Below are 22,837 nucleotides of genomic sequence, written 5' to 3'. Positions count from 1 at the left end.
AGAAGTGACAAGAATGGGATTCAAATCAGACTAAATGCAATCCTTAGCACTAGAAAGAGAAGGGAAGCCAGGCGTTGTGGTGCACACCTTTAATCCCAGCACTCAAGAGGTAAAAGCAGGTAGATTTCTAAATTCAAGACCAGCCTGGTATAAAAAATGAGTTCCAAGATAGCCCGAACTACACAGAGAAATCCTGTCTCAAACAAAGCAAGGCAAAGCAAAACAAAAAGAAAAAAGAAAAAAAAAGGAAGAAAGGAGGGAAAGCACAGCACTTACCAAAGAACCCGATATGTATAACTAACTCACTTGATAAACACTGAAGAACACTAAAGGACAGGTGTTGCACTAAACATTTATATGACTGCATTTAATAATCATGAGAGGTCAGTGACCTGGACCACTGCTCTTACAGATGGAAAAATGGAGATTAAGGTTACATAACCATTGAGCAACAGCATTCCAAACCTTGGACCATCACTGGCCTTAACTTTTTCATTTGTGTATTTAACTGCAAAAACCTACACAAGCCCTTTCACATTGTGTGTGTTCTATGTGGTATTTGCTGGTGTGTGTATGTGTAAAATGTGGGTGCATGTACACGTGTGTGCCCATGAGTGTGAAGCCAGATAGTAAGGTCAGAGGTCTTTCCTGGATTGCTCTCTTCTTTTATTTTATTTGGACATTTTTAAAATCTTTTGTTACAATTTTTTTCATTATGACTGTATGTACAAGTATGTGTGTTTGAGGAAGTCAGAGGACAACTTGTTGGAGTCTGAACTCAGGTCACCAGCCTTGATGATGAGCAATTTTACCCATTACACTCTACTGTTCGCACTAGTCTGCTATTCTTTTGCAAAGTAGCAAGGAAACTTCAAAGCAGAGTGACAGTGACATCAGGCTACCTGAGTGAGGAATTGTTCTGAAAGTGTCTCTCAGCTGACCTGCACCTCCGATTTCAGCTACACAACGAGGTCCAGGTGTCATCTACCCGCCTCTGGGCAGCCATGCACACCCCACCAAGTACTGAGAATACATGAGCCACTGTTCCAGACATTTTACGGGGTTCTTTTCCTTAGGTCCTCCTCATACTTGTGCAGCAGGCAGTTCACAGGAAGAACTATCTCCTAGCCGCTTACACATTTTGTGGTGACCTTAAAATTCTCTATAAGTTGGATAAATATTAAAAAATGACTCATAGCATCTTTTAAATAATGACAGTTTAATAAATCCATACATAGCACTCTTAAAGTTGTTCACCAGAATCAAAGCACCATGACCTGATACCCACTAATCCATTTAAAAATGAAAATTTCAGGGGCTGGAGAGATGGCTCAGAGGGTAAGAGCACTGCCTGCTCTTCCAAAGGTCCTGAGTTCAATTCCCGGCAACCACATGGTGGCTCACAACCATCTAAAATCTGTAATGAGGTCTGGTGCCCTCTTCTGGCCTGCAGACATACACACAGACAGAATAATGTATACATAAATAAATAAATATTTTTTAAAAAAATGAAAATTTCACTTCACTTTCTTCTACCTTGAACTCATCTTTCCATGACATTTATCCCACAAATTTGCCCTACTGCTTGAAGCTCTTACTAATAACCAAAGTGAATATTTTTCAAGTTTCAGTGAAAATTTTTTCTTCCATTGATTTATAAATGGAATTTTTAAGAATTTCCCATCATAAACAAACCATTAAGTAAAAATAATTGGAAAATTTATTGGGGATTCAATTATTATGATTATTAGCAGCATACTAATTTAAGGGACAAATGTTACATAATTTAGTAAATAACTGTTAAAATTATTCACTAAAAATGTATTCCTATATGATGAGCATCTTCCTAAATTATTTTATGCTATCTTTTAAAACAATGTTGCTAAAGTAAGAGACTGTTTAGCCAATTTACAGAACAAGTTCCAGGGCAGGAAGGGCTACACAGAGAAACCCATCTCAAAACAAAGTCACAACTTCAAGAGTCACTCTGAGCTTTGTATTCAAAGTTTTAGCATCATTCACCATTAAATATTTTTGTTACAGATTCAACGCAATGCCCATCAAAATCCCAGCAAAATTCTTCAAAGACCTCAAAAGAACGGTACTCAACTTCATATGGAAAAGCAAAAAACCCAGGATAGCCAAAACAATCCTGTACAATAAAAGAACTTCTGGAGGCATCACAATCCCTGACTTCAAATTCTCTACTACACAGAGCTACAGTACTGAAAACAGCCTGGTATTGGCATAAGAAACAGACAGGAGGACCAATGGAACCAAATAGAAGACCCGGATATCAATCCGCACATCTTCAAACACCTAATCTTTGATAAAGAAGCAAAAAATATCAAATGGAAAAAAGAAAGCATATTTAACAAGTGGTGCTGGCATAACTGGATATCAACATATAGAAGAATGAAAATAGACCCCTATCTATCACCATGCACAAAACTCAAATCCAAATGGATCAAAGACCTCATCATAAAGCCAGCTACACTGAACCTTATAGAAGAGAAAGTGGGGAGTACACTTGAACACATTGGCACAGGGAACCACTTCCTAAATAAAACCCAAGCAGCACAGACACTGAAACAATTAATAAATGGGACCTCCTGAAACTGAAAAGCTTCTGTAAAGCAAAGGACACGGTCAACAAGACAAAACAGCAGTCTACAGAATAGGAAAAGATCTTCACTAACCCCACATCAGATAGAGGTCTCATCTCCAAAATATGCAAAGAACTCAAGAAATTGGATACCAAAAGAACACATAATCCAATAAAAAAAATGGAGTACAGACCTAAACAGAGAACTCTCAACAGAGGAATCTAAAATGGCTGAAAGACACTTAAGGAAATGTTTGACATCCTTAGTCATCAGAGAAATGCAAATCAAAACAACTCTTGAGATTCCATCTTACATCTGAAAGAATGGCCAAGATCAAAAACACTGATTGTCATGCTGGAGAGGTTCTGGGGAAAAGGGAACACTTCTGCATTGCTGGTGGGAGTACAAGCTGATACAACCCATTTGGATGTCAGTGTGGTGACTCTCAGAAAATTAGGAAACAACCTTCCTTAAGACCCAGTAATACCACTTTTGGGTATATATCCAAAGGATGCTCAATCGTGCCACGAGGACATGTGCTCAACTATGTTAATAGCAGCTTTGTTTGTCATAGCCAGAACCTGGAAACAACCTAAACGCCCCTCGACCAAAGAATAGATGAGGAAAATGTGGTACATTTACACAATAGAGTACTACACAGCAGAAAAAAATAATGACAGCTTCAATTTTGCAGGAAAATGGATGGAGCTAGAAAACATTATTTTGAGTGAGGTAACCCAGACACAAAGACAATTATCACATGTACTTACTCATAGGTGATTTTTAAACATAAAGCAAAGAAAGCCAGTCTACAAATCACAATCCCAGAGAACTTAGACAACAATGAGGACACTAAGAGAGACTTACATAGATACAATCTACATGGGAAGTAGAAAGTAGAAAAAGACAAGATCTCCTGAGTAAATTGGGAGCATGGGGACCTTGGGGGAGGAGGGGAGAGGCAGGGAGGGGAGCAGAGAAAAATATAGAGCTCAATAAATATCAATTAAAAAAATTTAAAAAAAGAGAAACCAAAAAAAAATTTTTGTTATTGCCAAGGATTGAACCCTTCACATGCATCACTGAACTTACCCCAGACCTAAAATATTTTTAATATTTTAGCAGCTAGGGCTGGTGAGATGGCTCAGTGGTTAAGAGCACTGAGGACCCGGGTTCAATTCCCAGCACCCACATGGCAGCTCGCAGCTGTCTGTAGCTCCAGTTCAAGAGAATCTGACATCATTACACCAATGTGTATGGAATAAAGCTGTTGGTTTTTTTTTTAAAAAAAAATATTATAGCAGCTAACAATTTATTTCTGAATAATGAACTTGAAAATAATTTCAGTCCTGTTAGAAGCAAAAAAAAAATTTTTTTTCTCTTTTCATTAAAAGCAAACCAAAGACTGGGACCACGTAACTTCTTAATATTAACATCAACATTTGAAACTGCCATTTTGAGGATTTTTTTAAAATGTACATTGGTGTTTTTGCCTGCATGTATTTATGTGTGAGGGTGCCAAGTCCACTGGAACTGGAGTTACAAACAGTTGTGAGCTGCCTTGGGTGTTGGGACTCAAACTCAGGTCTTCCGGAAGAGCAGCTAGTGCTCTTAACTGCTGAGCCATCTCTCCAGCTCCAATCATTTTAAGGATTCTTGAAGGTTTGATTCATTTTTGGAAATATGAAATCCACATAGCATAAAATTCCCCCATTTGATAACTTTACGTATATACACAAAAGATCACTACTAATTAAATTCCAAAACATTCTCTCTCTCTCTCTCAAAACATTCTCTCTCTCTCTCTCTCTCTCTCTCTCTCTCTCTCTCTCTCTCTCTCTCTCACACACACACACACACACACACACCGCGCATCAAAACAAAAATCTTTACTACTCCCACTATCAGCACCCCAGTAGGCTATTTTTTTCTTCTAATGATCTGCCTTTTCCTAACATTTCTTACAAATGAATTCATACAATATGTGGTCTTTTGTGAATGACTTATTCACTCTGCTTTTCTTTCTTGCAGGGCGGAGGGTTAGGTAGTCTAGGCTAGCTCTGAACTTCCTTTGAAACCAATGAGGACTTTGAACTGGTCGTCCTGCCTCCACCTCTCAAGTACTGGGATGACTTGCATGCACTTCCAGACTGGTTTTAGTGGGGCTGGAGATGGAATGCACGGTGCATTCTGGGCAAGCCCTCTGCCAACTGAACTATATTCCTAGCCCCCACAAATGATTTCAAAGCCAACACTTACTTCTTACCTGCTCACACAGGTGCATATAAACATGTACCCACACATGCAGGGCCCCCAAAACATATCATTCTATCTTTAAAAAAAAAGTCATTACTCTAAGAGCTATGTTATTAAACAGCTCTTAAAGTAATATGGCTGATTGTCTTTATAATATTATATATTTTATCTTAACCATATGGAAATAGTAGTCTGGGAAGTGGAGTGGAGGAGCCTCAAACAGTGCAAGGCTTCCTAGAACACTGAGTTGGAATGGTGGAAACAATGGAGCTGTCAAAGGGAATCTATGAGCTGTAAGGGAATAACACTCAGAGTGGGGTTAAACAAACAAGGGAGGTGGCCATGGTGGCACAGGCCTATGATGGTAAGCTCAGCACTACAGATCACAGCATGCTCAAGCCAGAAGAGACTACATAGCAAAACTATCAAAAGAGAAAAAGAAAGAGAATGAGATAGACTGTCAAACAGAAGAAAAAAAAACATTCCCAAGCAACAACACAAAATACACAATACCATTATGTATTTGCATTAGTGGGGAGAAAAATTTAGGATTCTTAGTTAGGGTTTCTATTGCTAAGATAAAACACCATGATCAAAAAACTTGGGGAGAAAGCGGCTTATTTCACTTATTCTTTCATATGACAGTTCATTATCAAAGGAAATAAGGGCAGGAACTAATCAAACAGAGCAGGAACCTGGATGCAGGAGCTGATGCAGAGGCCATGGAGGAGTCCTGCTTACTAGCTTGTTCCTCATGGATTATTCAGACTGCTTTCTTATGAACCCAGGTCTACCAGCCCATACCCCTTCACCCTCCATCTCCCCACCCTCCTCACCCCTGTCAATCACTAATTAAGAAAATACTCTACAGGCTTGCCTACAGCCCAACTTTATGGAGGCATTTTCTCAACTGGAGTTCTCTCCTCTCAGATGACTCTAGTTTATGTCAAGTTGACATAAGACTAGCCAGCACAAATACCTATAATAGTAACAGTAATTACCAATGAGAAGTAAACTGAGAAAAAGGGAAAGTAATGAGCCTAGGAGAAAGTTCACTTTTTATATACTGACAGAATTCGGTGTTAACTATTAAGTATATGCTACATTTTAAGAAATTTGTTTTTACGATTTATTTTTGTTTTTTGTATTTTCAAAATCAGGTTTCTCTGTGCAGCCCTGGCAGTCCTGGAGTAGGTTGGTAGGTAGACCAGAGTAGTCTTGAACTCAGAGATTGGCCTGCCTCTGCCTCCTAAGTGCTAAGATTAAAAGCAAACGCCACCATGGCCAGGATTACTTTTTTTTGTAATTGATATGTAAGTAATGTGTGCATCATGTGTGCAGGCAGATAGCACTGGAGGCAAGAAAGTGGCATCGGATCCCCTGCGGCGAGAATAAAGGCAGTTTTAAACCACCTGATCTGGGTGCTGGGGAAATTTTCAGTTTTCTCAAAGAGCAGCACTTAACTCTCTAGCCCCATGGTTACATTGTTTGAAAAAGTTAGTTTTAGAGGAACCCCTTCCATTTCTCTCAGTGTATTTTTTGGTATTCTTCTAGCAAGACAGCAGGATCTACAGCCTCCAGATCCCAGACAACTCAGGGATACACGCCCTCTGACTATAAACTTCTTTCAAGTTTATTTTTATAACAGAGTACACCAGATGGTAGTTTGGGCTCTCTAGGTGCACTCAGAAAGCAGCCAGACTTCTGCCTGCTACCACCTCTTCAAAACAAAGGACTTTCTCTGTAGAAGTAAGCAGGACACTGGAACTTTTATCTTTCAGAGCTCTCTCACCATTCAAAACATGTCTGGGATGGAAAACTGCCCAGTAGGCCAAAGATCAGCAGACACACATAGCAAATATAGCAACTGTTTAACATCTCAAATTGGCGATTGCTGGTCTATAAGAAACCTCTTATTCACCAAATTCATAGACGACTCATCTAATTAGTTTCTCAGCTGACCATCTTGACTTTTACATAGACTGTATGTCTGGCAAAGCACACTGATAAATTCTATCTATATACCCTTGACAGTCTCCTCAAATGAAAACACACATACACATTTTAAAAACAGAGATTTATTTTTAAATTATGTGTATGCATCTCTGTCAGTACCCACGGAGGCCAGAGGCATCAGATCCCTCTGCAGCAAAGGGTTCCAGGTCTCCTGTGAACTCCTGACATGCTGTGTGTCTGACATGCAGGGAATAAATCATTAAGTGCTACTAAGCAATCTCCCCAATCTTATGCTTTTTGTTTTAGGTTCTAATATTGCAATAGCTAAAGCCTCTATTAGTAACAATGGCATTAAAGATGCACTCAGTAGGAGCTAATACTCATAACTATTTTTGTCCTTAAAATAAATTGGTCTTCCTTATTTTATAGTGTAAATGATATCAACAGATTTCTGAGTGTAAAATTACCTTGCAATCCTTGAGCTACTTTTATTCTACAATTTAACACACCTGTTTTTTTTAAAGATTTATTTATTATGTATACTTTTTGATTGCTTGATCACGAGTTCTCTCAGCTATCTTCATCTGATTTTGTTAGTCTAATTATGACTAGCTTCTCCTTTACTTTTTAATTTTTCCTTAAACTTATGTAATATAAAAGCCATTCATTATTTTTGAAGTCTTATTTAAAAAAAAAAACTGCCCTTGAAAAGCGTGTGCCCGACAATCTTTTCTACCTCTTCCCAGCTACTAGTTATCTAAAGCTTTTCCATGCCGTCTCATAACCTAGTCTTGGCCCAAGGTCCAATATCATCCTGGAATCCTAAAGAAGGGGGAAAACAGTATACAAGAGCATCACATGTCAGTACCTCTGAAGAGCTCCTGATGTATAATTTCATAAAATATTGATTTGGGCACTGATGATATAAGCAGGAAATCTAAATTTAATCCCCTAAAAGTATTGTTATTTTTAGAAAAAAATCTGCATGGCTCCTAAGAAATGAAAGCAAACTTAAAGATGAATTAAATGTACATTTAAAAGAATTAAATTATAGTTACTGATATGAAATATTATATTTCAGACATTTTTCTTTTAAAAACATGAGCCTTGCTCTTTATATAGCAGAACCCATGAATAAAGAATGCACAGCTGTCCAGTACCTGTTGGGAGTCTGTTCAAGCTAGAGGGTCTGGATGTTCACCAACACCTAGTTTTTAACTCCCTTAGTTTAGGTTCTACCTCCCCACATTTCATTCTACTTTAATCCATCATTGCAAAAAGATAAAATAATAAGTCAGATTTGAAACACTTTAACATGTTTTAAAAAGTTAAAAGCTACAAAGCTGACAAATAACAAGAATGTAGAAAGGCCAGGTAAGTAGTGTTTATTGAAGGATGAAAGGCAGGAGGATTGTGAGGTCGCGGCCGACCTGGGCTACACATTTTGCTGGGGGTGGTGGCTCACGCCTTTAATCCCATCACTGAAAGGCAGAGGCCGACCTGGTACACTCCGAATTCCAGGACAGCCAGGCAGTTACACAGTTACACTTTCTCTTGAAGGGAAAAAAAAAATGTAGGGAAGGACATAACTGAATATATAACTCGCTGTCACATCTTCAAAACTTTGTATTTAGATACTATTCTTTACTTTGAAGTTTCTTACATTTTAGTTTCAAGCACCAAGAGAAGCTTACTCAAAATCTTAAATTAGGGTAGCAACATTAGGCAATAATTTCAATTTAAAGTTTCAATACTGGTATTTATAGATGTTATTTTTTAGTAATATTACTTAAGAAATTTTAACTTTTCAATTTTTTCAGTTCTGTAGACCAGGCTAGCCTCAAACTCACGATCCTCATGCCTTCTCTTTCAGCAAGTGAAGATAGCCTGCCTCCCAAGTGCTGGGATTAAAGACATGGGCCACCACTGCTTGGCTTAATCACTTGCTTTTTAAATTAAACTTTTTCATGGAAACCTGTAGGGGCTTCCTCAAATACATATATACAGCTATATAAATTGTATTTAAATGGAGTTTCTTATCATATAATGGGAGAGTTAATACCCCAACTAGACATCATATGCTACCAAATAAAACTCCCAGGATCAAAGGTTACATCTTTTTGAGCTGTTGGCTAACAGGGTGCCATGAATCTCCTCACACACACTTTATAGGCTCTTGCCAATGCTATTAGTTACTCTCCACAACTTGGCAGGAAGACCCTATTGCTGACAGCACCACACACTCATGTCATCAAACATGGAGAAACAGCTAGTGCTCAAGTGGAAGTTTCACTCTCGCTGGCTAGTGTTCACAGTGCTCACCCACATGCTACTACAGGAGCAAAGTACTCAATCAGTCTAACCAGATGCAAATCCCACAATATCAATCTGCCTCCAAACACACAGACTAGTGCAATAGCAACACAAACATTACAGGATTAGCCAACTACTTTGGGAGCGAGGGGTCATAAACAGAGTTTCTCTGTGTAACCACCCTGGCTGTCCTGGAACTAACTCACTTTGTAGACCAGGCTGACCTCAAGCTCACAAGAGATTTGCCGGCCTCTGCCTCCCAAATGCTGCGATTAAATGGCTCTGTACTACATCCCTCCTCTCAAGGCTCAGGAATCTATGCAGAAGAAGATGCAGAATGATTTACGAGTCAGAGGAAGTGGACAACTCCAAGGAAGCTAGTTCCACGACAGACTCCAAAGCCATAGAGAAACCCTGTCTCGAAAAACAAAACAAAACAAAAACAAAAAAATAAGGTTTTAACTCAGCCAGGTGGTGGTGGTGTACACTTAATCCCAGCACTCGCTTTTAATCCCAGCACTTGGGAGGCAGAGGCAGGCAGATCTCTGTGAGTTTAAAGCCAGCCTGGTCTATGGAGTGAGTTCCAGGACAGCCAGGACTGCCCAGAGAATCGCTGTCTCAGAAACCAAAAGAGTTTTTTTTTGTTTTTTTGGTTTTTATGGAAGTTTTTTTTTGGTTTTTCGAGACAGGGTTTCTCCGTAGCTTTTTGGTTCCTGTCCTGGAACTAGCTCTTATAGACCAGGCTGGCCTAGAACTCACAGAGATCCGCCTGCCTCTGCCGCCCGAGTGCTGGGATTAAAGGCGTGCGCCACCACCGCCCGGCTTAAAAGAGTTTTAACTCTTGGGCTGAAAGCATTAAATATGGTAAACAGAATATACAGTACACAGCACAATAAACATAAATGACTTAACATAGGGGGGTCAGACATTACACTGGCTGCTTTTCCAAAGGACCTGGGTTCAATCCTCAACATCCATAAGGCATGTCACAATTGTCAGTAACTCCAGTTCCAGGAGATCTGACATTTTTTTCTGGACTCTATGGTCACCAGGCATACACATGGTACACAGACATACAAGCATGCAAAACACCAATGCCCATAAAATAATAACTAAACATATAAATAAACCAAGTCTTTTCTAAATTTTAGTGTCTGGGTATCCAGATTAAAGAAAAGTCCCTGTAACCATTATCAAAATTGGTTGATTTCTATTTTTATTTTGTTTTTGATATTTTTTTGTTTTGATTTGATTGTTTGTTTTGGTTGTTTTGAGGCAGGTTTTCTCTATATTACCTTGGCTGTCTTGGAACTCACTTTGTAGACCAGGCTGGTCACTTTGTAGTCTACCTGCCTCTGCCTCCCAAGTGCTGGGATTAAAAGTGTAAACTATCACACATGGCAGATTTTTATTTACTTATTATTTTTTGGAAACAGGGTTTCTTTGTTTAGCCATTTCTGACTGTACTGGAACTCTGATCTGTAGACCAGTCTGGCCTTGAACTCAGAGATCCACCTGCCTCTGCCTCCCAAGTACTAGTATTAAAGAAATCAGCCAGGGTAGGGTATGGTGGTACAATCCTTTAATTCCAGCACTCAGGAGGCAGAGGCAAACAGATCTCTGTGAATTTCGGGCCAGCCAAAGCTACACAGTGAGATCCTGTCAATAAATAAATAAGCAAGGGTAGTAATACGTGCTTGTAATACTAGCACTCAGGAGGCTGAGGACTGACTGAGACTATACTGGGCTAAATTTTCATTTTGAGGACAGCTTGAAGTACATAGCAAGACCCTAACTCCAAAAGAAAAGAAATTAGTAACTTTTTTGTGTAAAAATTAAACTTAGAAGTCAGCAAGACAGTTCAAAGGCACGTACTGTGAAGGCCTGGCAACTGGAGTACTGTCCCTGGGACCCACATGGTACAAGAAGTGTGGTAACTTTAATGCCAGTACTCAGGGGGCAGAGGCATGCAGATCTCTGAGTTCAAGACCAGCGTGGTCCACATACCAAATTCCAGGCTTAAAAAAGGGTAGGTGATGGTGGCTAGAGATGCTTCTGTAGTTAAGAGCATTAACTGTTCTTCAGGGGATTAGAAGTCAATTCCCAGCACCCACATGGCAAGCAGGCCACAAAGGTCAGTAACTCCAGTCCCAAGGCATGATGATGCCCTCTTTTGACCTCTGTGAGTAGTACACACACATGACACAGACATACATTCAGACAAACACACCCAAAAGAAAATCTCAAAGAAATTTAACCTAAATCAATGACTCTGTCATTCCTTCTCAATGTTACGACCAAAGAACCTGGACAAACCATTTACTCTTTTATGCAAACTGATAAAGATGCTATGAAAATAATTTTAAGAACAACGACTCAGAGTCAAGTCATTATGCCACTCCATTTTTAAAACTAGCATTACATGAGGGCTGGAAAGACGATTCAGCAATTAAGAGCACTGCAGCTCTTTCAGAGAACTTGGGCCCAATTCCCAGCACCCACACAGCAGCTCATAACTATCTGTAACCCTAATTCCAAGGGAGCTGGCACATTCACACATAAATACATGTGGGCAGAACACTAAAGTACATAAAAATGTGAATTAAAAATTTAAGAATAGCATTACAGCTGCAGGAATATACAAAGGGGTAGGAGAAGTATGTAGAGAAGTACATCTAATAGTACATTCAACCTTACTCAGTAAATCTTTAGTTTTGGAGAACAACAGATTTTAGAAAATTCAGTTTAAAGCAACTTTACACAAGCTTAAAGTATTTTTACATATTTTTTCTTTTTTTAGCTGAAAACTATGAACAAATTTTACATATTTTTAAATAATACTATTTTAAAGTATTTTTTTAGAGAAACTTCACTTTGTTTATCTTTATCTGGATGCTGGGGTAGGGGTGAATCTAGCCATTACTGAACAGGAAAAAAATTTCCTTTACTTTCTTTAGGTTCAACAACTAAACCTAAGAATTAATCTCTCTCGCGCGCGCACGTGATGAGCAGATGAGCAAAGTGAAAATAGACCGATAACTGTAATGGGGAAGAAGACACACAAACACTGTTAGTGGGGATTGAAGCTGTGAAGATCTGCCACAGCAAACAGTTACTCTCCGTGAAGTTTGTGCACCTTCTCTTCTAGTAGACACATTCTTTAAGAATTTAATCTACAAAATAGTTTCACAGAATGAGATAGAACTATTTATAACACAAGAGAATAAAACTGGAAAAACAATCTTAGCATTAATCAATAGGGGACTGGTAATAGTGAACACATGCATGCAATCATATCACCCAGGACACTGAGACTGGACGACCCCACTTGTTCAAGGTCAGTAAAGGCCAGCCACTGTTATATAGTAAGGCCCTATCTCAAAAGCAAATAAAATGCAACTGTATCCATAAAATGGAATACCAATTATTTTAAAAGAATTAAAATCAAAACACACTGACATAAAATTCTGCCCATATATAGCCAATGAAAACAAAGTTGTTGTTGTTTTTAAATGGCCTATTTTTGGATAGGGGAGGAAAAGAATGGAAGAAACAAAGACAATGGAAAAGAAAGTACACTAATTCCTATGCATTCATCAATGGTGATGGGAGGTGAAGATTACAGAATAATCTCATATAACCCTACCTAATTTTAGGCACAGATGTGTATCTTCTACTAACAGGAAAAAAAGGAGGGGTTAAAGAAAAAAGTCAGGTGCAATAAGCATACACCTGTTATCCCGGAATTCAGAAAGCTGAGACAACTGTGAGTTCAGAGTTCAAGGCTACTGTGAGCAACAAAGGGAGACTGCCAAAAATAAAACAAGAAAAACCCACAAAATAATAATCTCTTTAACCCAATGTATTCAAAGTAGCATTTCAATATGCAATCAACATTTTGAAAGCACAGGTATTTCACATTTTTGCACTATTACAATGGCTGGTGTGTAACTTAATTTACAAACCATGACATAATTCAGACTAGCCACATTTTAAAGGTCTAACAGCCACATGCAATAGGAGTACTGCAGTGATCAATACAGATCCGAAGACTTAGAATGCAAATCCAAGAAGGTATATTGTGGGCAACTTAGACTACCAAGGTAGTAAGTAGGAAGTGAACACCACAGGAAATGCAGATTGAGCCAGAGAAAGGTAGTCTCAGATGATTTAGATTTTATATTGTAAGCTAATAAGAAATACACACATCCCCCCCCCGCAAAACAAATTTTTTTGTTTTTTAGCAAACACAAATGGTGAGTAGAAGTACTCTTTCTTTTCTCTTTTTCTGTGTAGCCCTGGCTGCCGGGAGCTTGTTCTGTAGACCACTCTGGCCTCAAACTCAGATATCTGCCTGCTTCGGCCTCCCCAGTACTAGGACTAAAGGTGTGCACTGACGACTCAGCCACTGAGGACGCAGCCACTTGGCCGCCGCCATCACTACCTGGCACCATTCCATTCCCCTGTCTTGCAAACACTGCCAAGGCTAAAAGGAGCTTTTCTGGCAGAAGTCAGGAATCCAGCCATCAGGACCCAAAGCACAATATGACCTGTGATATCAGCAGCTAACTGCTCTGCGCTGAAGTCATGGATTTTTCTTCCTTTATTTTTTTTTAACTACCTTTATTTATTTGAGAGGACAATGCACACCTGTGGAGGTAAGGGGACAACTTGTAGGAGGTTCTCTCCCTCCAGGCCATGGATACCTGGCACAGAACACAGGTTCCCCTCAAGATGAGTCCTCTTTTCTTTCTCTGCAGTAGGAAAAAGACCTGAAAGGTCACATGTTCTCTTTCACTTTCGAGACCAGGAAGCCACAGATCCCAGTAGTTCTGTGTGATATCCAAGACTGCACAGCTGCTCTGCAGTAGAGACAGCACTAGACATTCACCATCGGACCGTTTTTCATAGTTACTAAATTATCCATACTGGATATACTGCTCTCATAATTTAAAAAAAAAAAGCCAACAAAAACGTTTGCTTTTAAAACAAACATCTTCCCTCTCCTCTACGTGCCTTGTTCTAAACAGCAAGGTTCCTTGTCACACTCTGTTGTAAGATCTCTAAACCTCCCGAGTAATATCTTAACCTAACTACAGTTAAACGACTGCTTAATGTCAGTCTTCTCTCTCTACTTAGGCCTTAAGTTGTTACTACTTAGAATATTTGATGAATATACCAGGAGACGTTGGGAAGAAGCACATAGAATAGCCACAAAATTGCTCCAAAATTATTTTTTCTTCAGATTCTAAAAAAAAAAAATGACCTTTAGAAGGCTAAGAATAAGAACCAAAGTGGATGTAGCCTTATCTATCTAGCGTCATCTTTTATTTGGTAAAAACTACCACTTGCCCACCCAACATGGTTCTAGAAAGGCCACTATGGTGGTGTTTAAAAGCTCAGTGCTCAAGCAGGTATGTAAGGAAGGCCCAGACACCAAGGACACTCCATCCTTCACATACATGCATAAGCATCTCTGCAAGAGACAGATTTATACAACTAGAAAAGGTTTCCTTCCACTGCTCTGAATCCACAACAGTCAGGTCTAGGTTGGCCTGGATTAGTTACCAGAGACCCTCCTCTGCTGGATAAATGCCTTGGCCAAAAAGTGAACCCCAAAATGTGAGGAGCAGAGATATCACTCTAATACCACCACTAGATCCAGTCACTTTTTTCTAGCTGTTCATTTGTCTTACTATGGTAGGGTCTTTCTTCTCTTAAAGTTAATATATATTGGGCTTGTCAAACTGTAAGCAAGTTACTTTTGAGAACCACCCAATCAATCCTTCTATTAAAACATACAATCTAAGCCGGGCGGTGGTGGCGCACGCCTTTAATCCCAGCACTCGGGAGGCAGAGGCAGGCGGATCTCTGTGAGTTCGAGACCAGCCTGGTCTATAAGAGCTAGTGACAGGACAGGCTCCAAAGCTACAGAGAAACCCTGTCTCGAAAAACTAAAATTAAAAAATTAAAAAAAAACATACAATCTAAGCCGGGCGGTGGTGGCTCACGCCTTTAATCCCAGAACATGAGAGGCAGGGCAAGTGAAACTCTGTAACTTCGGGGACAGCCTGGTCTACAGTGCGAGTCCCAGGACAGACTCCAAAGCTACACAGAGAAACCCTGCCTTGAAAAACAAAAGCACAAACACAAACACACACACACACACACAATCTACATGATAATCACTCCAGATTGTCTTCCTCAAGCCCAAACCTTTGTAAAATTCCAGGACCATATATACAGTTGTCAAAAACATCTTTAAAAAGAATTTGAGCTGGGCGGTGGTAGCGCACGCCTTTAATCCCAGCACTCGGGAGGCAGAGGCAGGCGGATCTCTGTGAGTTCGAGACCAGCCTGGTCTACAGAGCTAGTTCCAGGACAGGCTCCAAAGCCACAGAGAAACCCTGTCTCAAAAAAACAAAAAAAAAACAAAAAAAAAAAAAAGAATTTGATGCTAGAGATTGAACCCAGGACTTAATACCTACACAAATAAGCACTCTACCACTCAGCTGCAGCCTGGGCTCCAGAAACCTCTATTTGATTGTTTTTAAACTCCTTAGAAAAAAATAAAAAATACACCTCTTGGGGCCAGAGAGGTGGCCCAGTGGGTAAATACACTTGCCACTAAGTCTGCCCAATGGAGTTCAATGCCCAGAACCCACATGGTAGAGAACTGGGGTGATGGCACATGTATGCCCACAGAGGCACACAATCAATCAATGCAAAAATTACACTATTTTTCACCACAGACCCGCCCTTCCTCCACATTTTTTTCATCTCAGTCATCAATTCAAATCACTCTGCTTCCCCAGCTAGAACTTGGGAGTCAGTCTGAAGCAAATCCTGCCCTTTCTCATCTGTACCTAGTTAACCAAGTCTTGCCATAATTTCCTTCCACTGTCCTCCTCTCCTCTACGGCCCAGCTCATTAAAACAAACTTGCAAGTTCCAGGGTCTTCAGGTCTTTCTTCAAACTGATTCTTTAGTGAATAATTATTCTCCCAAAGGGCAAAGCTGATGTCTTCTCCCTACTCCTGGCAAACCTCAGCCCCCTGGAATCATATTACAGCCAGATGAGCCAAGCACCACTATTTAGACTAGCACTGTGAATCTATACGCTACGAAAACAAGGTTCATGAACAGTATAAAAAGAAGAGCAATGAAGTCCATAACAAGAGGAAAAGTGAAACACTCAAAAAGAATTTCAATGTGTATTCAATTTCTATTCATTAGTTCTATATTTAACTGCCCAGATGAACCTGATTTAGGGATTCACTAAGCCCAAACTGAGATGAATTCCACTGCCTATCAATTTCCTTAAACCCCTTAACCAATGCTCTTAAAAAAAAAAAAAAAAATCTCGCCAGGCGGTGGTGGCGCACGCCTTTAATCCCAGCACTAGGGAGGCAGAGGCAGGCGGATCTCTGTGAGTTCGAGACCAGCCTGGTCTACAAGAGCTAGTTCCAGGACAGGCTCCAAAACCAGAGAAACCCTGTCTCAAAAAACCAAAAAAAAAAAAAAAAAAAATCTCTAAGATCTCTTGGCACATTGTTGGGCGGGGTGAGGGGGGGGGAACAATTGACTTCGAATTCTTAATTCTTCTACCTGATCCTCCAGAGTGCTGTGATTTCAAAGACAGACTCAACTTTATTTGTTCATTTACCTTAACATTTCCAAGACAGGGTTTCAATGTGTAGCCCTAGCTGTCCTGGAACTCACAGCAATCTTTCTTGGATTCCATGTGCCTCTGCCTTCCAAGTGCTGGGATTAAAGGAGTACACCACCACGGCCTGGCTCCCAAGAACCCTGGAACTCTGGTGGCCTGTGTCTTTAATTCCAGCACTCCAGAGGCAGAAGCAGGCATATCTCTGTGAGTTCAAGGCCAGCCTGAGGTATAAAAAGAACCCTGTCTTGAAAAAAATAAAAATAAAATACTGGGTGAAAAGATTGGCACACATTAAAATAATAATTTAATTTAAAAAATTCAAAGACATTTTTATGTTTACTTGTTTTATGTTTGTTTGTTTTTCAAGAGAGGGTTTCTCTGTGTATCTTTGGCTGTTCTAGAACTCACTCTGTAGACCAGGTTGGCCTCAAATTTTTGAAACCTGCCTGCCTCTCAAGACCTGGGATTAAAGGTGTGCGCCACTGTGTCTAGCCTGTTTTTGGTTTAACAGGCTGGTCCTGAGCTTCAGATTCCCTTCTGCCTCCATTTCGAAAATACTGGGCTCAAGGATGCACCACCACACCTGTCTTATAATTTACTTTGAAAAACTAAATATAAACTGGGTATGATGACAGGCAGCTGAATTCCCAGCTACTTGCAAGAAGATTTATCCCATGAATTTGGGTCCAGCCTGAACAATACAAGACTCTATCCCTTAACAAGAACAAATAAATAAAATACAGTGGACAGTCTTCTTTTCCATGGGATTCCACCAACCCTGAACTAAACAGGAGACAAATATAGTAAAAATTAAAGAGGAAGGGGGAACACCATGAAAACCAAATAAACTCCAAATAAACATTTTATTCCGTCGTGACATGGAATCCATGCCTAGCACTGTTAACAAGGCCAAGAAACTGAGGACCCTAGTGGAGAACTTACTATCAATATTTTGCTAAATAGACCTAGTGTTAAAATATCTACTAATGACTTATTGCTCTACCCACAGATCCGTCCCTCTCTCAGTCCTCATCAGAGAAGCTTCTTACAACAGATGGGAATTCACACAGAGCCCCACAATTGGTGAATGTGCAGAGGAGAGTAAAAGACTGGAGCTGAATCATTGGAGGCCAGGGAGTGGTGGCACACACCTTTAATCCCAGGCCTAGGAAGAATGAGGCAGAGGGATCTCTATTCAAGGCCACCCTGGACTACACAAGATTGAATCTGTTTGAAAGAGAATGCTCACACAAAGCTGCTCCCAGCACTTGGGAGGTGGAGACAGGAGTGACATGGTGGGTGGAAACAGAAGCTCAGTGCAGTCTGAGGTTTGGTGGAGATAGATGGAGTCTGGAGATGTAGTCTGAGGACAGGATCGCCCCTTTGGTCTGAGCACTGGTAGAGGTAAAAGAACTCTCTAGTGGCTGGTTGCTCTGCTTCTCTGATCTTCAGCATTTAACCCATATATCTGACTCTGGGTTTTTATTATTAAGACCAACTAGAATTTGTGCTACCCGGAATACTCAACATTAAATGGAACCAACATATCACGCCCCTCCAAGAAAGGTTCAAGGATCTTGTAAAAGGGGATGACCGGGAAGACTGAGGTGGTGAACAACTTCAAGGAAATGGTGTTTTTTCTGAACACAACAGAGCACTTGCACAAAGAAACTCACAGAGGCTATGACAGCATGCATAAGACCTGTACAAACTCAAACCAGACAAAATCCCAACATGGGGGTGAGGGGTGGACATGAAATCCCACCAGTAGCTGAGGAGTTACTACATTGGATAGCTGTTAAGAGGGGGAGTCAGTTTTATTCAATGGCATGGTCCCTGGTAGGCTGACAATACTTCAAGGCAGGCCTGACTCAAGAGTAGCTGAGCAACACAAATTGAACAATGAGTTTATTTTTAAAAAAAAATTTTAGGCAATGGTGGCACACATCCTAACATTTGGTAGACAGAGTCAGGTAGATCTGAGTTCCAGGACAGCCTGGTCTACAGATCGAGTTCTAAGACTGCTAGAGCTATACATAGAGAAACTCTGTCTCGAAAAACAACAACAAAGAAATTATTTTAAAAAAGAAAAGGCAAAGTTGGGTGCATAGGGAGATGAAGGTGAAGGATGAATCTGGGAGTCTAGAGGATGAATATATTCAAAACAAACTGTTTATAGAAAACTCAAGAAATAAATTCCTGGAAAAAAAAATACAAAACCCAAGGCTAAAGTGATGGCTCAGAAAGTAAGAGCTCTTGCTGTTCTTCCAGAGGGCCAAAGTTTTGCTTCCCAGGATCGACTCTGAGTTGCTCACAATTGCCTGAAACTCCAGCAGCTCCAAGGAACCCAACACCCTCTCTTCTGACCTTCCTGTACACCCACATTCACAAGCACATACAAGCCCACCCAGAGACATGCATGCATATGACTAATTAAAAATAAAAACAAATCTTAAAAAATACGAAACTCTAAAATTCACACAAGAAATAGAAATTTTACACAAACTAATAGTTATTAAGTAAATTGAAAAGTCTTCTACAGAAAAAAATATCTTGGTCTAAATAAATGATTTTATATATATGCTAGTCGTTCAAGGGAATAATCCCAATTCAAACTGCTCTTTCCTGAAAAGAGAACAAGAAGGAAAGTTATCCAGTCATTCTAAACATTATAATCCCAACAGCAGCACAAACTAAGACTTGTATCAGAGTTGGCAGGAATAAAAAGAAGAGTCACGGTATCAGGAAAGAAAGAAAGGAGCTACAGATGTTGGCTACAGACTAGACTCAGGAAGGACATGATGCATTAACAAGGATAGGTAGCACCATAATCCAACCACTAAGGAAGAGCTCATCTGAACTAGACTACCAGGTATAGTTTCTTACATAAAGCAACCAGAAGGCATCAAGCTCAGAAGGCAAATCAGAATTTTTGAAATAATCAGAAAAATCTGAACAATAATTCATGGGAGAACTAGTCAGAAGGCTCATCAGGTAAAGGTGCTTGCCACCATCCAAGCTGGAGGACCTGAACTCCCAGGACACAAGTGGTGAAATCAAAGACTCACTCCCACAGGGTGCCCTCTGGCCTCCACTGGTGTGCCAAGGCAGCATACACAGAATAAACGTAATAATTCCTAGGAACCATTTTTTTAAAGTGATGTTAAAAGTGAAACCTGGAAACCATTTAGAATAATTAGAAAAAAAGAGAAGAATAGAGGTAGGAAGAAGGCCAAAAGAGAATAAAACCACCACGTCAGAGCCCCCCTTTTCACCTAATTCTTTCTCCCTTCATAACTGTGTCAGGATGCAAAATAACATTTTTAGAGAGGTCTTCCTAGAGTCTCTCAGCAACTCCAGCACCAGGTCAGGTCTCCACTTTAAGCTTTTATAAGACCCTACACTTGAATTATCATCACAATTACACTTAATTACATAGAACTTTTCCTTCCACACGTCTCCCCCACTAGACTTTAAGCTCCACGAGTATAGGAAGCCCGTGTGGTTGCCCCCCAGCCTCAGTACATACTCCTCTGAGGAAACACACAGAGGAGGGAACTACAAGGACACTTCTGTGGGATGTCAGCCCAGTTGGGGATGGAGCTCGGTCTGTGTTCCTCCCTAACAGACACTTCGGGTCTCAGAACAGTTTCCATCTCATTTGGCTATACAGTTCCTTCTTGAATATGAAATCCTGTCAATAAGGAGTTAAGTCGATAGATGGTCACCAATGTCCAGGGAGGAAAACTAAGTCTACTCCTGGCAGTCTCTCCAGAAAGGATTATGGGTAACTGTACTTTAATTTTACTTCAACTTTGCTCTATTTTGCAATTTTTCCTTAACGGCCAGGTATTACTTTTATTAAGAAAAAAAAAACTTCAAAATGTTAACAATTTGGAAAAAAAAACACAACACAGCGTGAGAGAATAGCAAAACTATAGAAAAGTTTTTGTAAACTGAAGGATCCTAAGTACACGTGTACTTTTAAAAACCCCAAAATACCAGCCTTGTCTATACTGCCAGTTCGAGGCCAACCTGAACGACGTAGTGAAACTCTGATTATAAAACCAACAATAACAACAACAAGACTACAGAGCTCACGCTCCAATAGGTGGAAAAGGACATGGTGTTCATTAGTGAAGTGGTTTGGGATCCTCTAGAAGGCATCCAAAGCAAAGCGCACCCACCGGATGCTGCCCTCTTAACGGGTAGCGAGACCTGAGGGCAGTTAAAAAGGCCCGAAAGGGCACCACTGAGAATGTTAGAAGGGACACATAAAGCAAAAGTATCGCTTCAATGAAAAATGCATTCCACGATTTAATCTGCCTTCCATAAGAATTCCTACAGAAGTGTTAATATTTTAGTTTTGACCGTAAAAAGCTAATTTTGGTTCGACATCCCTTTTGTTCAACTGAGAATAATAAACATTAAATTACATTTTACTTTATCCCCAACTTTAATTCCCCCTCACGAGCAAACACACAAGTCGTTTACGACTCAGGCAACACAGAATTTCATGCAGAACTGGAAGACGCTCCTGAGTTTACACAATTTGCTTTTGTAAGCGGGTCATACTCTTGAATACGACGTCCCTGCGTGCAATTCCAGCTCACTTTTCTAAGTTATTTAACCTCTGCGTCTCGGTTTCCTCCTCTAAAGCAACATAGAATACAATAACCAGGGTTATCTCAAGAAGTAAATGACGTGACACGAGCGCGTATCGTGTCCTCAGAACAGTTTGTAAACCGTTTAAAAGAGAAAACCGGCAGCCCTTTAACCAGATGAAAAAGATCGACGACACCACGACGGACTCTTACACGTAACAAACCGGCAGGCACTAACACACAGAGTATTATTCTTCTCCCCTGACGCGTTTCTCTCTCTTTTTCTTCCTTCTTTTTTTCTTTTTCTTTTTTCCAAATCTTTCCGCTAGGAGTCTGGAAGGGGTGGGGGATGTCCACGCAATCCGGCACAAAGTTTTCCGAAATCCAAGTGCAGAATCACAACAGACATGGCAGCAGAGGCCGCGCAGAACAACAGGTGAACCAACTCGCAAGGACAGAGGGAGAAACCAGGCGCCCTCCCGCAGCCAAGTTGGAGGGCGGGCCGAGCACTTAGTCCGGCCTCCATCCCCGCACCGAACACGCTTCCTTCTCTCTCTTTTTTTTCCCCCAGGCAAGAATCCCGAGACCCAGCCCCAGACTCAGGCGCGCAGCTCCGGAGAGGGAGCAGAGCTCCGTTCCCATTTAAGGACTCCAGAAGCGTCTTCCGAGGGGTGGGAATGCGAACAAAAGGCGAGCGCGGGCGGGCCGGGCCGCGGGGCCGGGGTCTCCCACAGGCCCCGCCGAGGCGCGTCGCGGCCTCCCCCGCGCGGCCACTGTCGCCCCAAACTTCGCCAGTCTCCCGCGGCGCACCCGCACTCCGCGACCCGCCAACTCACCGGGATCCAGAGAAACTCATCCTCCAGCGCTCGGCGCAGGCGGGCACGGACAGGCGCGGGGCGCCGGGGCCCGGCTCGGCCTCCGCCCTCGGCGCGCAGCGGCCCGGGCCCTGTCGCCCCTCGCGCGGCCGTGCGGTCCTCGTCTCGCGCGGGAGCTCGAACCGCCCTCCCTCCCTCCGCCCTCCTCCTCCTCCTCCTCCTCCTCCGCACGGCCGGCAAGCAGATTCCAATCTCTGCCGCCTCAGCCGCGGAGGACGCGAGCTCGCGGAGCGGGGGGAGGGGCGGCGCGTGGGGGGAGGGGCGGCCCGGGTGAGCGGCGCCGGCGCGCGCGCGCACTGGAAAGGACCCGCCAGCTCTGCGCGCACCCGTCCCGGGGCGCCGGCCCCGCCCCGGACACGAACGGGGCCGAGAGCTCGGCGGAAGTGCCCGAAGGGCCCGTGGAGCACGGCGCCCCTCTGCCGGGAAGGAGGGCCGGCGGCCGGCACGGGGGCGCCAGGTTGCCGCGGGAAGGGGGGCCAGCCTTCCGCGCACGTCGCCGCCACCACCAGCGTGACGGAGGGGCCGCTGGCACAGGACTGCGTGGAGTAGACCATGCGGG

The 22,837-nt window shown here is 41.7% G+C and overlaps 1 protein-coding gene across 6 annotated transcripts in view; it reads right to left on the bottom strand.

Moving 5' to 3' along the window:
* The window catches only part of Bmpr1a (bone morphogenetic protein receptor type 1A), a 106,411-nt gene extending 84,008 nt beyond the window's left edge, over window positions 1-22,403 (bottom strand). For 3 of the 6 annotated variants that reach the window (XM_075988713.1, XM_075988711.1, XM_075988715.1), the window contains exon 1: window positions 22,240-22,403. The gene's annotated coding sequence lies outside the window, so the exon portion shown is untranslated. Of the gene's footprint in view, window positions 1-21,616; window positions 21,913-22,239 lie in introns of those variants that run through there. The other 3 variants (XM_075988712.1, XM_075988710.1, XM_075988714.1) reach the window with 2 other exon arrangements.
* Between the last annotated feature and the right edge of the window lie 434 nt (window positions 22,404-22,837).

The sequence above is a fragment of the Microtus pennsylvanicus genome, chromosome 10 (assembly GCF_037038515.1).
Source record: "Microtus pennsylvanicus isolate mMicPen1 chromosome 10, mMicPen1.hap1, whole genome shotgun sequence".
In the NCBI taxonomy this organism is placed as follows: Eukaryota; Metazoa; Chordata; class Mammalia; order Rodentia; family Cricetidae; genus Microtus; species Microtus pennsylvanicus.
The sequence above is the reverse complement of the archived record's forward strand: the minus strand, read 5'-3'. Positions and strand labels throughout refer to the sequence as shown.